The sequence below is a fragment of a genome, unplaced genomic scaffold (genome assembly GCF_019419815.1).
Source record: "Pyrus x bretschneideri cultivar Hongxiangsu unplaced genomic scaffold, Pyrus_bretschneideri_v1 Contig15, whole genome shotgun sequence".
Taxonomy (NCBI): domain Eukaryota; kingdom Viridiplantae; phylum Streptophyta; class Magnoliopsida; order Rosales; family Rosaceae; genus Pyrus; species Pyrus x bretschneideri.
This window is the reverse complement of record NW_025999446.1, coordinates 3,571,118-3,587,416: the sequence shown is the minus strand read 5'-3', so window position 1 is coordinate 3,587,416 and position 16,299 is coordinate 3,571,118. Positions and strand designations below refer to the sequence as shown.

Here is a 16,299-nt window from a genome sequence, read left to right as displayed (position 1 = left end):
GTTTTCATAGAAATATGATAACACCCCAAATGTTATTTAAGGCGTTAATATCTACACACTCGTTTTTATTTTCCACACATATTTTTAAATTTTCAGTCTTCGGATTAAATGAATTGAAGATGATCAAATGATATAAATTAATATGGGGTGTGAAAGGTAAAAAAAGGTATGTGGATAGCACCACACACCCCCAGTTAATTTATAGCAGTTAATCATCTTTAATTCATTTGATCTAAGGATCTTAAATACTAAAAATAAGTGTATGAATAACACCACTCTTTTGTTTAATCCTTTTCTATACATTATAATTAGTCTTAATTTGAGTTCATATTTTATTGGGATGCATGCCAAGAATAGTTGGTGCTCATTGTTTAGGCCTTTTAAGCAAATGGAACTTATTACTTCAAAACGCATGACATACAAAGATAGCATGCAAGGAGTTGAGCCATGTTACTACTACATATTCAGTCACATATGCTGGGAGTTGAGACATGTTGCTACCACAACTTCTGAACCAATTTAGTTTTCTTTGTGACATGTATTTCTGTTTTTTCAAGCAACAATTACGCAATTGCGTCCAACTTAATACCATCATAATTGACATACCTCAGCAGTTGATGATCAGCCATAAAAGAAACGTCTATGGACAAATATCCCACCAAATTGGCGTATTGGGTTCTAATAAAAATTCAATGGAAAAAAAAGCCAATAATTAAAAAGAAAAAAAGCCAATAAAGAAACACAAGGGAAAAAGGAGGTTTGCAGATTGGAAAATAAAGCACATCCACACTAGGCTCATGCCTGTAATTTAGCAATAAAGTGGGGGGTTTGCTTTCCTTGCTTTGATATTGTTCGTTTTTGTCCTTGTTGGCCATGGATTTTTTATTTTATTCGATTTTATTTTTTCCAGGTTTGTCCACTGCATTACGTATTTAATCAAGTCCACATTCATTTCCTTCTGTAAACTTATTATATATATAGCTGCTCAAGAACCAAAGTGGAGAGAAAGTTAATAATATTATAAGAGCTACCTAAGGAGCAGCCAAAGCCCTAAACAAAGGCGCAGAGAGAGAGAGAGAGAGATGGAATGGAGAAAATGCTACTTGGATGTCATTCTTGTGCCACTAGGGTTTCTCATAACTGTTTCTTATCATGCTTGGTTATGGCATAAAGTTCGGACTGACCCACGATCAACCATCATCGGCATAAACACCAGCGGACGACGATTTTGGGTCTCGGCAATGATGAAGGTACGCATTTATATATTGCATTCTAAGGTACGCACTTATATTTTGCATTCTATGCTAAATTATGGTGGAGAAGGGGGTGAATTTTAATTTGCTCTAACGTAAAGAACATCCCTGCACAGTTCATTAATCCAACGTGAGATGTAACCAACAGAGCATACACAAGGTGACTTATTAGTAGGGATTGATCTTTGGTTTATCATTTTTAGCCACAAGTAAAAAGTAAAAAAGTAAAAACCATTTAGAAGTGCTTTCTCGAGCATCACATAGTTCACTTTTATTTTATGGCACCGGAAGTACATGACATGGTAATTAGGGAAATCAAGGTGACTAACAACATATATTGGATAAGTGAGATTAATTGCATGCCACCATACGTGTATCCTTTCTTCCACTTCAAGGACCCACTCAGCTTCTATATGTTGCATCACCTTTCTTCCACTTCAAGAACCCACTCGGCTTCTATATATTGTATCACACGTCAGCTCCAACATTAGTAATGCTGTATCCACATGGCAATTTATGACAACGTGAAACAGTCAGTAACTAAGCATTAATCATCGAAGCAGATTTATATTTAGTTAAGATGGTTAAAATAGTGTATTTTTTGCTACTTGATATTTTTCTTTACTTGTAAGTGAGAGATTTTAGGTTGGATTCTCGTTAAAGGCGAATTTGAGCGACATTATTACTAACTTCTTATAAGGCTTAATCCACTTCCTCACCCCTTTAGTGTAAATAATATTATTTGTTAAAAAAACAAAAGTGTATTTTTCTGCACTTAAGTTGGGTTCTCTTTTTGGTAGCTTAAATAGATTTAGCATGGAGTATCGTTGGTATATAAAAAAAAAAAAAATCATTGGAAAATGTTTATATTATGTGGTTGCAACTTGATTATTGATAAAGTTGATCTTTTACCAACGTTATGATACTATTGCGTTAATTGTCAATCTTGATTACCGATATAGTTCCTCTTATTTTAGTATGTAGTGTAAACTTAACAGTCTAATATTAGCACATATAACATGTAAGATAATGAGCAGTCAATAGCTTTTAAATTGTCGATTACTACTCTAAAATGATATCTTTTTTTTTTTTCCCTCATCTTTGACAGGACAATGAAAAGAAGAACATCCTGGCCGTCCAAACCCTTCGTAACACAATCATGGGATCAACCCTAATGGCCACGACATCAATCCTCTTATGCTCCGGCCTAGCAGCCGTGATCAGCAGCACATACAGTGTGAAGAAACCGCTCAATGACACTGTTTACGGAGCTCACGGGGAATTCATGGTTGCCTTAAAATACGTTACCCTACTCACAATTTTCCTCTTCTCATTCATGTGTCACTCGCTTTCAATCAGGTTCATAAACCAAGTGAACATCCTAATTAACACTCCACAAGACCCCATGTCCTTGGTGACTCCAGAGTATGTGTCTGAGCTTTTAGAAAAGGGTTACTTGTTAAACACCTGCGGGGAACAGGTTGTTTTATGCAGCACTGCCTCTTGTGCTATGGATATTTGGACCGGTTTTGGTGTTTTTGTGTTCTGTCACAATGGTTCCCGTGCTTTACAATTTGGACTTTGTGTTTAGTAGTAGCACTGAGAAGAGAAAAATGGATATTGGTAATGAAAATAGGGATGAATTTGTATGAATTCGGCATAGTCCAAAGTGAAAATGTATGGTGCATGAAAGGTTCAATCATGCTGAAGAAATTGTAGAAATTAAATCCAAGAATTATCAACTTTGAAGTTTGATGATCCACTTGATATGAAGTATTAATGAATTCCATATTATTATTCATTTTACTTTTCGTTACAGAAGATTTTTCAATATGATTGAAACACGAAGTGATACATCACGTATCACAATACAAATGGTAGGATATATGTATTAAAAAGTTAATAACTTAAAAAATACAATTTTCCACTACTTATATAAAAACACGTAATATATTATCCGTGTTCTGATCCCAATAAAACATTTCTCTTTAGCCAGTACATAATCATATAAATTAATTGATCCTTTTGAAACATATAAATTGATCGAGAAATTAAATAATGTAAAGGTCAAGGCTGATGCAAACGATCTCATTTATTACCTTTTGAAAAAGGTGCAAATTTAGAAAAACTGTCGACTTGAAGGAGTTCAAATACTATTTGTTGGGGTACAAGTTCAGCTACAGTAGCTATCAAAATTTAACTAAAGTTGTATTCTTTAAATAAAAAATGGCTATAATTTAATTGTTTTCGCTAATTATATGTAATAAATAGGAAAAACATTATCATTAAGTACATATCAAGACGACAGATAGCCTATATATTACATATATCTAGCTCAACTACACGGACTACTAAATTATGTCCACTAATATCATTAAAGCTATGTGTAAGTTTATCTCATTTAAAAGAAAAGAAAAATAATGAAAAAAATTTAAAAATTTTAAATTTTAACAATAAGATAAAATAAAAGATAAAATAAATAGTATTAAAATTAACATTTTAATATAAAAATATAATTTTTCGTTAAATTAAATAATACATAAAACTTTTTTGCTAAAATTCCTCTACAAGAATTTACAGACAAATCCAGGAAATATAACGTAGAATAATTGAAAACCAAAGGATAAGAATATCAGAATAGCTTTGCATAATCCCACGATATGGGACAAGCATCTCGGATCTTTCCAACTAGTCATTCATCCTCCCATCTATAGCTCTTGTCATTTCCACTTCAATCAGTCATCATTTCTTGTACAGACAGATGATTAGTATATATAATAGGCTAGGCTAGGCTACTAGCTAGAATGACTTCATTCGTAGTCGTCATAAAAGAATTCGAATTCTTGTCAAATCATTTTTACGAGAATTTTGAAAATTTATGAATTATATCTGTTTATCGTATATCGTGCGATCAGAAATTATTTTAAATATTTTTATTTAAATTAAATACAAACAGTACCTGATAAAAACTTATCGCACAATGTACGATGAACGAATACAATTTACAAATCTCTAGAATTCTCATCAAAAGAATTCTGATAGGATCCTGTTAGGTAAAAAAAAAAAAAAACCTAAGAATCAAAACAGGAAATTCTTTTACCACGGTGAATCACACGAAGGTGACCATGAGGAGGCTAAGATCTGTATTTCACATGGCATGTTAGGAGATTAGGAATAAATTTTAGATTCGTATTTCACATGACACGTCATAAGTTAATTTTTGACATTAGTGAATCACACAAATGCGACCACGAGGATGCTAAGATGCCTCTGTAAATCTCGTTTACAATCCCTATAATCTCATAAATGGAACCACAAATCAAGTGAGATTTCCACAAACTTGTGGAGTTCTTGATTAATATAATCTCACGAAAATCACAAATGTATTCATTTTTATTCCTAAGAGGTGATGCAGGTCGAGATTTTTAGACTTTTAGTTGTGTAAAATTACAATTAAGAAAGGATTTTTATTGAAAAAGTGATTCATTGGTAGCTAATGAGTTTATATTTTATTTGTTCTGATGAACTTTTCGACGTGAAGCTTTATCAAGTAGCTCAACAAGCCTGTGTTTACAAGAAAGCTGTGTTTGTTAGCCGGAAGGTTGTCAAATTTTTGACAGATGCGATATAATGTTTCATTGCTGAGAACAATCATGTATAACAAGTGGGTATATGATCTTTAGTGAACAATTTTTTGATTTGGAGAGAATTCCCAACCACTGGACGACTAAAACCAAGAAAGTTGGACTAATTGTCCCGAGCTGGTTTTGGCAGAGTCAAGTTTGTTGTTTTACTTTAATTTCTTATTAGGATATTATTTTCAACTAAATTAGGATTTTTTTATTTAACCCTAATTTAATTAAGAATAAACTACTCTTTATATCTCACAGTTAAACATCTCTAAATTAATCTTCTATAAAGAAATAAACTTTCTTAAAGTCATAAAATTTCTGGTCCGAACTTGAGACTAGTTATGTCTAGAAATAAACTTCACATTGTAATAAGTTATCATTTTTCTTATTCTCATCTTAAGAAACACGCCTCCACATATTAATAGTTGTCAACGAGGAGGTTGTGCGTGCATGCTGGGGCGACTTACGTGGAGGTTCTCATATCATGCAAACTCTTTGAAAGGTTAAACATGGGTTAGTGACATGGCAGAAAAAAGAGGGGCGTAATGAACAAAAGGTGATTTGCCGGTTGAAAGAAGAAATCCGTGATGCGTATCAATAACCGGTGTTTGATGGTAACCAGATTCGAGGTTTGGGAGAAGAGCTTACTAGGGCATTGCGAAGGGAGGAAATTTTTTGGCGCATGAAATCTTGAGTACAGTGGTTGAAAGATGGCGATAAGAACACTCAGTTTTTTCATGCGCAAACGTTGAAACGTCGTAGGAGGTATATGATTCGAGGACTAAAAGCGGGTGATGGGACATGGTGTACGGATGTGAACCAAATCAATGGCATTGTCGTTGATTATTTTACTTATCTATTCACCGTGGATCGACCTTCGCATTTTGGGGAAATTTTGCGATGTGTGCCGACTAAGGTGGGTGAGGTGGATAATATTATGTTGGTTGCCCTAATCACTAATGTGGAGATTGAATCTGTTCTTTATCAGATGCATCCTACGAAATCACCAGGCCTAGACGGTTTTTTAATGCGGGCTTTTTCCATCATCACTGGGAGACGGTTGGTGGTGTGGTTCTTGGTATGGTCAAATCTTTTTTTGTTTCGGGAAGAATGTTAGATAAAGTGAATTATACTAATATTGTGCTTATCCTGAAAGTAGATAATCCCCGGAAAATGTCCCAATTTCGTCCAATTTCGCTTTGCAATGTGGTGTATAAAATAATTTCTAAAGTTTTAACAAATAGATTGAAAAGAGTGCTTCCCAAAGTTATTAGTCAGAATCAATCAGCGTTTGTGGCTGGTAGACAAATTTATGATAATATTCTAGTCATGTATGAACTTCTTCATTCTATGCAACATGGGACTGAGGCAGGTGTTGACTATATGGCAATGAAATTGGACATGGCAAAAGCTTATGATCGGGTTGAATGGGCTTTTTTGAATGCAATGCTACTGAAGTTGGGTTTTGATGATACGTTTTGCCAATGGGTGATGGCCTGTGTGAAAACGGTCTCTTATACTGTAGTTGTCAATGGTGAGCCCAGAGGTTATATTAAGCCTCGACAGGGAATTAGACAAGAAAATCTGCTGTCACCTTTTCTATTCCTTATTTGTGCAGAAGGGTTCTCTTCCTTGCTCCATAATGAAGAGAGGTTGGGACGACTAGGTGGTATATCGGTAAGTGTGGGGGCCGATCCTTTGTCTTATGTCTTATTTGCAGATGACTCAGTACTGTTTTGTTGAGTTACGGAGTGTGAGGCACATACGGTCAAGACGCTGCTCTAACAATATGCGATGGGGTCAGGACAATTCATTAATATGAATAAAAGCTCAGTACATTTTAGCATGGGATGTTCGAAGAGATTGAAAGATCAATTATCACAGTTTTTGGGGATTAAGCACCAGGAAGGTTATGGGAAGTATTTGGGGATTCAAGCAGACTTTGGAGCATCGAAGAAGAAAGCGTTCACGAAGTACGGAATAGATTGGATGAGCGAATCAATGGGTGGGCAGAACAATTTTTGTCGGTGTCTGGGAAATAGATTATGATTAAAAGTGTTGCGGCTGCTCTACCAATATATACTATGTCATGTTTTCAATTACCTATCCAATTAGCAAAGGAAATTGAACAAATTATTGCAAGATTTTGGTGGAGGGACCAGAGGACAAGAAAGGGTATCCATTGGATGACTTGGAATAAAGTTTAAAAAAAGAAGGTGTTTGGTGGTCTTGGGTTTAAGGAGACTATTGATTTCAATTTAGCTATGTTAGCTAAGGTGGGGTGACGGCTCATATGTAATCCTGACTCAATTTTGGCTCGAGTACTTCAAACTAAATATTTTCCTTCTTCGTCAAGGGCTTTTATAAGGAAGAAAAGTTTTGAAGGCGGGTGTACGATGGAGGGTGGGGGATGGAAGGTGTATTCAAATTGGAAAAGACCCATGGTTGCCTATACCAAGGACTTTTCGTTCCATCTCACGTCATGAGGAGATGCCCACTCTTGTTGCCGATTTAGTGGACATTGGGGGTCAGTGGAAGCGGGAGGTGGTTGAGTTATGTTTCAATGAAGTTGAAGTTCGGACAATTTTATGTATGCCACTTAGTCGGTTTGGATGCCCGGATCGATTGGTGTGGCATTATACAAGAAATGAAGTATATTCAGTGAAGTCTGGGTACATGGTGGCGCAAGAAATGAATAGGAACTGTGAGCTGGGACGAAAAGGTGTTGGTCAATCGAGTATGGCTAATGATAGGGATGTGGTTTGGAGGGACATTTGGAGATTGCAGGTTCCACCCAAATTATGCCATTTTATTTGGAAGGGATGTAGGAACATTTTGGCAGTGCGTATGTACTTACATACGGTGGGGGATTCGATTGGAGAATAATTGTCCCTTTTGTGAAGATGAGGTGGAAACACAGGTACACATTTTTTTTCGATACCCCTTCGCCCGTGCCTTTTGGTTTTGCTCCTCGCTTCAATTAGATGTAACTATGGTGGTAGGGGGTGATTTTTTGGAATGTTGTAAGTGGTTATGTGCAAAATATAGGACAGACGGTGTGGCTTGTGACCTGTTGCGTTGGGTGGTGATTGGTCTATGGAGCATATGGAAATGTCGAAACAACTTGGTGTTTGAAAAGGTTGCAATTGACCCCTTAATTGCCATACAACTACTTAAACAACAATGGGGGAGTTGAAGTTATGTGATGAATCACAGGTGCAGCAATTGACCCGTGGGCAGCAAGTGAGAAGATAGGGCTCTCATCGGTGGATTAAGCCACCTTTTGGCACTTTTAAAATGAATTGTGATGGTGCTTGGTGTAGTCAAATGGGTATAGGTGGTGTTGGGTGGGTGGCTAGGGATTTTGTGGGCATTTTCAACGGTACTGGTGGTGTTGGAGCGTTTCCTTGTGTCTCTAGTCTTATGGCAGAAGTGGAAGCAATGCGCGTGACTCTAGTGGCTTGTGTGGACCGAGGCTTTACCTCTATACAATTGGAGACTGACTCCCAAGTTCTTGTTGATATGATTCATGGTCGCATACAACCGGAGGCGGTTTTGGATGGTATCTTGTGGGATATAAGTTCTTTAAAGCAACAATTTGAATCTATTGAGTTTCTATATGCTTCTCGTGTCTGTAATCAGGCTCTGCATTTGGTGGCATCTTATGTCGTGGGTATGGGGGGTAGTCATTATTGGGATGGTTTTGAATCAGAGTGGTTGTTTAACAGTTTGGCATCTGATGTAAACATTTCGATTCGTATTTAATATTACTACAACTTTCGGAAAAAAAAAATGAGTACAAAAAATATGCAATATAACAAAAAAAACTTTAAGATGAAATAAAATATTTTTCTAAAGTTTGGGACAATGCTTTAGTTTTTAGAATTGATGTCACGTCTACGAGCTTGCAAATACATTACATATGTGAAAGAAATAAACTACTTGGCGCCTAGAGAATTCTTAGAATATACAACATTCATTAAGGATAAATAAGTCAATAAGCAATATTTTTTTTAACTACACCTCTATTAATTAGTAATAACCTCTCTAAGGTTATAATATTGATTTGGTCCCAAGTTTATGACTTTACAGAGATTTTATACTATGGATCTAGATTTTGCTATAATCTCTAGATCGTTTTTATTGTTGAATAATTCTCTTCCATCCTGTTACTCTTGCCGCTCATCCAGCCCCTTCAAATTAGACAATCTCTGATCATTTTGTAATTTGGTTCCAATGTAGGCGAGCCCCTCTAAATAAATCATCCCTAGTACTTGCACCGATCAAAAGCAAGAACTAATAATAGATCGCTTTATATTTCTGCAAACTCTATTAGCTTCGGTGAAAGCCATCAAAGTCATTATTTGCATTCCACTAAAAGAGTATGGCTGAGCTTCTCAGCTTTGTTCTTAAGCTCTTGCTTCACGTCATCGATTTTGAACTAGAATTCAATATACCGAAGAGAATACATACAATATAAAGGAAAACTAATGAAAATGACTTGAAAACTTTAAGTTTTAATCAAAATGATAAAAAAATGTTGTAAGTGAATAGTATCAGGGGTGACTTTTTAAAGTAAAAATGTCATTTTCGTTAAAAGTGAACAATACCAGAAGTGTTTCATTAAAACTCCTTATAATAGCGCAGACTGCAGACATTACAAAAAAATTTGCTCAGTATTTTGGCAACATATAACTTTAGAAAGCCAGGGTTTGAGTCATGTTACCGCGATGCACACACATATGTGTGTGTGTGTGTGTATTAACTCACACAAGTGCTAGGATTAAGTGTTTTATGAGCTAGCTACAAGTTCAGAACCCATTAGGCTTTCTTTTCCTCTACACATTAATTCTGTTTTGTGAAGCACTAATTGGACGGTTGGGTCCAAATTAATACGTACCCAATTACGCGTACCAATTAGTAATCCAAACTAGCTAACAAAGATTGCACCATAGCTGATGAACTCGTTACATGTGAAAGTTTTTCTGCATAAACGAGAATTCAAGAAAAACAACAAAACTAGTACAGGGTACATGAAAAACAATGACCAATGAACAATTGTGCATGTAAATTATCAAATTTATGAAAAACAACAAACATGTTGTAGTGCAGGCCTGTCATGAACACTGCATATAAGGACGATGAGTCTTCTTTATTATTGAATAAGAACAACGGCTTGGATTATATGCCATCAAATTAGATATCAAATTACACAACAATATGAACTACTAAAATATTCTTACAGGTCCATATCAAATCATTTTTCAGTGCACGAAGCACTACTAAGCATAACTGCTTGGGTGATGAAGGGACATCCGTCGCGCAAAGACGAATATGGTTGCCAGAAACATTGGACGGCAAAGCAGACGTCGCATGAATTCTGTCGCACAAAGCTTGTGACGTTAGACATTGCGTGATGAAGGAAGGTTATTCGTCACGCGAATGGAATGTTGCTCGACGGATCAGGTGGTCATTGCGTAAAACTAAGAGCGACGAATGGTTGTTCGTTGTGTGTGATACTCCGAGCTACGAAACTTTGGTTCGACCCCCATACCCTTGCACGACGAACATAAGGTTGTCGCAATCATGTTTTAAAATTAATTTTTTAAAATAATTTTTATTTATTCTTTCCTTTCAAATTTTGACAATATTGTTTTATATATAAATTAATTTAATGAAATTAAAAACAAGAAATGTAAAGAAGAATATTAAATTAAAAAATTATTGAAAATGTACATACAACGGAAAGAAATATTTTAAAATTTGAAAACAATTTAAAAAAAATAAATAGAACATGTAGTCTTCCATGTCACAATCGCCTGCTGGTGGTCTTGATGCTACGTTGGGGTGCTGGGAGGTCCTAACTGCTACGATGGGGGGCTGGGAGGTCGTTGCTAGAGGTGGTTCAACATCGGGGAACCGAATGCCAGAGATTTGAAGGGCGAGACGAATATGGTTCATCAAACTGCTTTGGGATGCAAGTTGAGACTGCTGGGCGGCAATATGCTCTTTTAGGTCCGCCACTTCAGATGTCAACGATTCAACCTCTTCTGTTCTCTGCTTGGAGGATGAGGCAGACGGGTCCCGAAGGCGGGCATTCCCAAGCCCTGGTGAACATTTCCATGCCTACAACCAAGGGTCTGATTAAGAGTGGCCATCATGATTTGAAAATCGGCATCCTCAGGGGGAAACACCTCCTTAAACGGGGTTTCTGGGAGAAGCTAGAAAGCCACCTCCTTAATACTAATTGAATATTAAAAAATTAGAACAACTTACATGAAACTGCTCCATCAGCTCATCCCCGGGTCGAACGTACACCTCCTTGAACATGTCAATCTCAGGAAACTTTGACCCCCCCTGAAAAAAAAACAATTATTATAACATAGATAACCAATTGTGCAATAGAGAGTAAAAAGAATGAAAACTTAAAATAAATATACGGTTACCTTACGTCGCTCCTCCAACTTATAAGAGAAACATCGTGAGCTAAAGCGGTGAAGAAGTTTCTTCTTCGACCAATTGATCGAGTTTGCCTTCACTTTTTTCTGTTGAATTAAAAAAACTTATTAGTTTAGATATTTATAACAAATTAATGAAAAAATTAACATATTATTTAAAAATATAAAAATTATGATTAAATATTATTGAAATATATATTATACTTACGAGGTATTTTTCATCTTGAAAATGACCGCAGAGCCACTCCAATTCATCCCGGCGGTCCACCAACTCTATAGGGCACCTAATTGCAAAAGTGACCTCCGGACCATCATATTTCTCGTAATGCTTGTGGAGGTCACTCTTCCATGGAGTGAACCTACTGGTGAAAAGGTTGTTGATGTATTGGTTTTGATTGACATCGAGGTTGGTGAGCTCATAGTAATGCTGCAAAACTCAACATATAAATAGTAATTAAAATTTACAATAATTTGTGTACTTTAATAAAAATTTAGTATTTGAGGTTGAAAATACTTACCGATAATTCATGAAGAATGAATTCCTTGACTTCAAATAGGATAGCTTTCCAGGAGTCCCACAGGAAGGGGCAATGATTCCTGATAACCGAGCCAATGTTGCTGGCCAATGCATTGTGTTGCTCCTTTGTTGCAGCCACATGATGTCAAGGATCCCATGTAATAGTGATCTTCTCGGTCGTGGTGCGAGTGATCTGTGATGTCTTCAGAAGTCTGCATGGGCCCCTAGTTTTTTTTTTTTTTTTTGAACTACCAAATAAACAAAGTAAACATTAGAAAAATTATTTTTTCTACCAAAAATTCAGCAGAACCTCCCCTAAAATTATAACATTTTCTAAAACCTGCAGACAATATAACAACAACAACAACAACACATCCACCCAACAATTCAAACAGTTTATACCAATTGAGGACTTTGAAACAAAATTTACAACTTGTTTAAGTGTTTTCACTTCTAATTGCATAATTGGCCATGAATCTGTGAAGAAACTACATACATATTGGATTTCACATGTAATTATGTCAGTTGAGAACAATATCAATGTGAGTAGTATCGTCTCTTTGAAAATTTAACACACCATACTTGTAACTTGAAAAATGTACTAAAGATTATCACTAATGAGAAAATAAAAGAACAAGAAAGATAACTTTTTAAGAATGTAACTAAAGAATTTATCAACCAACTTTTCCTAAAGAAGATTGGGGATCTTCTTTTGTCATCCACCAACATATTTCAGTATCCTCTTTGACAGTATCTTGTAACTAATGACTTTTTATGAACCTACCCGAAAAACCAAATAATCTAAAAGTTTGATTTTCACAACAACAAAAAAAAGTTCAAAATTTCGATTATACCATGAGAAAGATGCATTACCTGTCTGGGACCCGTCTCCATGGACAGAGAAAGCCTCACCAAACTGCTCAGCATCCTTAGAACTCCGAGGCCGTCGATGTGTCCGTCGGGCGCTTAGTACAGGATGCGTCACTGAAGAAGTCGATGACGCAGGAGCCGTAGACACCGTTGACCCCAAATGCGTGACCGTAGGGACATCCGTCATACCCATATTAGGTGGGGATGTGGCAGCAACACTACCTGTTAGATAAGGTGTCTAACTGACCCTACTAGCTGCCCGGCGGTTTAAAATTAAGTTTGACATCTACAAAAACAATTAATAAAAAAGTTACATGCCACTACTTTAATCTGGTTTAGATATACTAAAAAATACCTAACCTTGAAGCAAAATAAAATATATTTTTAATTTCATTAATACCATTAAATAAGGAATCAAATTATCAAATTACCCATACAAGCGCAAAATATATATTCATGCACAATAGGAACATCTATAGTATCCCACATGCCTATATGTATAACCTATTTACATGCCTTATGCAAACCTATATGATAAACATGAAAAAGAAAAGTTAAAATGACAAAATAGTTTGCAAGACAATGCAACTTGCAAGGAATCGATGAATGATGGAAGATGGCAAGCATGTACTTATTCTGGCTGAACGTAAGGGTGAACGTGTGTGTGTGTGTGGTGTGTGTGTGTGTGTGTGTACTTATGTATCATATTCATGACTTGGACAAAGGGAGAGGTGGACAGCCCCCATCTCCACATATGAATAAAGTTTTGTTCATCAGTTGTAGACAAAGTTCGAAAAAGAAAAAAACAATCATGAATTTGTTTAGATATCATCTTATTATATGCATTTCATTTCACATGTATAAGGTGAATGAAAACATGAGATAGGAATAAAAAAGACTATTGCAAGGAACAAGTTTATTCATAAAAACAAACAAACAAATTGACCCATTTACAATAACATATATGATGCAACAAATATATTGAAGGGAAGTCGAACGATAACCTCAAGGTAGAATCCATTAGCAAACCCTAGAATCCACTAAGAATAATTGAGAGAAAACTCACGTTTATAATGAAAAAAATTCAAAAGGTGACAATTCCAACACCACAAAATTGTATTTATATGTGCATAATACAAAATCAAACCTTAGAAGGTCTAAACGATCAAATAGGAAATAAATAAATAACATCGTAAACAAAGTTCATCCTAAGTTACAAAACTTGTACAAATTATGAATGGAAGACAGTTACAAAACTTGAACAAACTGACAGCAATTGGCACCATGATAGGTGGAGCAGTTGCATCCCTAACATGTGTAATGCAAATGTGAATGAGGCTGGAACGTGTGATATAGGTGCATCCGATGATCTTACATTTCCAATACAACAAAAACTTGAATGGTATCTCACCAAATTAACAAGACACTGGGAAAGGGGTAGGGAAATATTGCTGAGCCCTTACTGTGTATGATCTCCGAGATCCTAGGAAAAACGAAACACAAATGATTCTCACATTTGCCAAAACATGTGTTCCAGTAGTGTTATAACATTTATTTGTTTTGTTTCTTATTACCACTTGAATCCTTTTAGAACCATAAACTAAGTTGGTTCATAGGTTCCTATACATGCCAAAATTAGCACCACCAATGGGAGAGGTAAGTTTAAGTTCAACGAAATTAACAAGACACTGCACAGAATCGAACAAATGGGAGCTGAAAGCTCGGCCTATTACCGTTTCAAGAACACGACAACTCTCTTTTTCCCTGAACTTACGAGGTTATCAAATTATCACAAGGGAAACCAAAATGATTCAGAGTTCATAGAACCAGCTGAAACTGTTAGAGGAGGCGAATCTTAAGATGAACCTCTAACTTTCCACGGTGACTATAATGCATTTTTCTTTACTGCACAAACGTATTCTCAACTTTTTCATCATGAAATAGCTTTTAATAGGAACCTATTGAGCCAATTTTGTATCCTTATGATTCAGTTTGTTAAGTTTACTAGATTACAGAGTTTGGACACTTGTTACACGTTTGAAACCTCACAAACGCAAATTTGGAAAAAAGGAGAGACTAAATAATTTTGGAAGCCAAACAAATCTCTATCCAAAATTATATACTAGCTTTTATGTCTTGCTATTTTATAATATAAATTATACCAAGTCATTTGTTTGAGAGGACACTATCTTCTAAAATACTGATGCCTATATTAAGAGCGGAAATTGATAAATTTTAATTCATAATGATACTTCGATCACTCTATATTTATTCTAAATAAGGGGAATGACATGAATGCCATTTAAAACTTTGAATGATATATCTCACCAAATTAACAAAAAATTTGAATGATATATCTCTTTGATCCTTGAATCGAAAATGGTAGGGAAATATTGTTGTGTTCTCCTAAGCAATCAGAAACAAAAGTATTAGTTTCAGGTTTTGATCCCCTTTCTCGGGTAAGTTACAAGGTTCTCATAATGTGAATGCTCGCCTTGTCGAGAGCAAGAGTTCCATTCCGTTTCCAAGAGAAACGAAGGTCCAAATCTCATCTAAATTCGAAACCCTAACCCAAGATTCCCAATTCGAACCCTAAATCCCTAACCTAGGATTCCCAATTTGAACCCTAAATCCCTAAACGTTGTAATTAAAACAATTCAACAAAAAAAAAAAAAGAAGAGAAAATTGCACTAATAAATAATTGAATTAAGGGAGAATGAATTAAAGGATACTGGGTGCTTATCTAGTAATGTTGCAGCGACGGGGAGAGGGTGTGGCGTCGGTGTGCGGCGGATATGAGAGGGAGAGTGACAGAGAGACAGAGAAACAAAGAAATGGAGAGAATGCAAGAGATGGAGAAAGGGAGAGACTGAGATAGTGAGTGATGAGAGCGAGAGCTAGAGAGAATCGAGAGAAAGAGAGATGAGAGTGAGTCTAAGATTGAGGTTTTCGCATGTAGAGAATGAGAGAGAGATAGAGTAAAGGCGCCAAAATAAAAACGCACCCAATTTTGGAAAAAAAAATCAAATTTTTACATGTTTGCGTGACGAGTGTGTTTAAATTTTCGTCGCGCGACCAGTTTTTAAATTAAAAAAATAATTTTTAAATATTTGTGTGACAAACATAACGTTGTCGCGCATATTTGTAAATTTAATTTATTTTTTTGGTTTAAATAAATAAATATTTTTTTTGTATAATTAATTTTTTACAAATTTTAAAGGAAACTTTTGTTTGTATACAAAATAAATATCATTACATTTACATCACAAGTTTTCATTAATTCTCGTTTGAACTAGATTAAATATCATCACTATCGTTAGATTCAGACTCTCATTCCTCCTCGTCTGTAGGCACGTCAACATCATCGTTCGCGTGCTCTGGTGCATTGTGTCGCGGTAGATCCCCGGGATCAATCATAATGGAGTCAATCGGTATTTCAATTTCAGGACCTCCAGCTACCTGATACGGTTCTTGTACAATAGTCATATCTTATTGTGTATTTGCACCAAGTTTCGTTGAAGCCTCCAATTGTTGGTTAGCAACGTCACCATAATAGTCATCGTCAGCAG

General features: G+C 35.7%; 1 non-coding gene across 1 annotated transcript; it reads left to right on the top strand.

The window, feature by feature from the left end:
* Nucleotides 1–963: 963 nt before the first annotated feature.
* LOC103964515 lies at nucleotides 964–3,002 on the top strand. Its single transcript, XR_007256929.1, has 2 exons — nucleotides 964–1,250; nucleotides 2,362–3,002. It is a non-coding gene; the product is annotated as an uncharacterized LOC103964515 (transcript).
* Nucleotides 3,003–16,299: the final 13,297 nt, after the last annotated feature.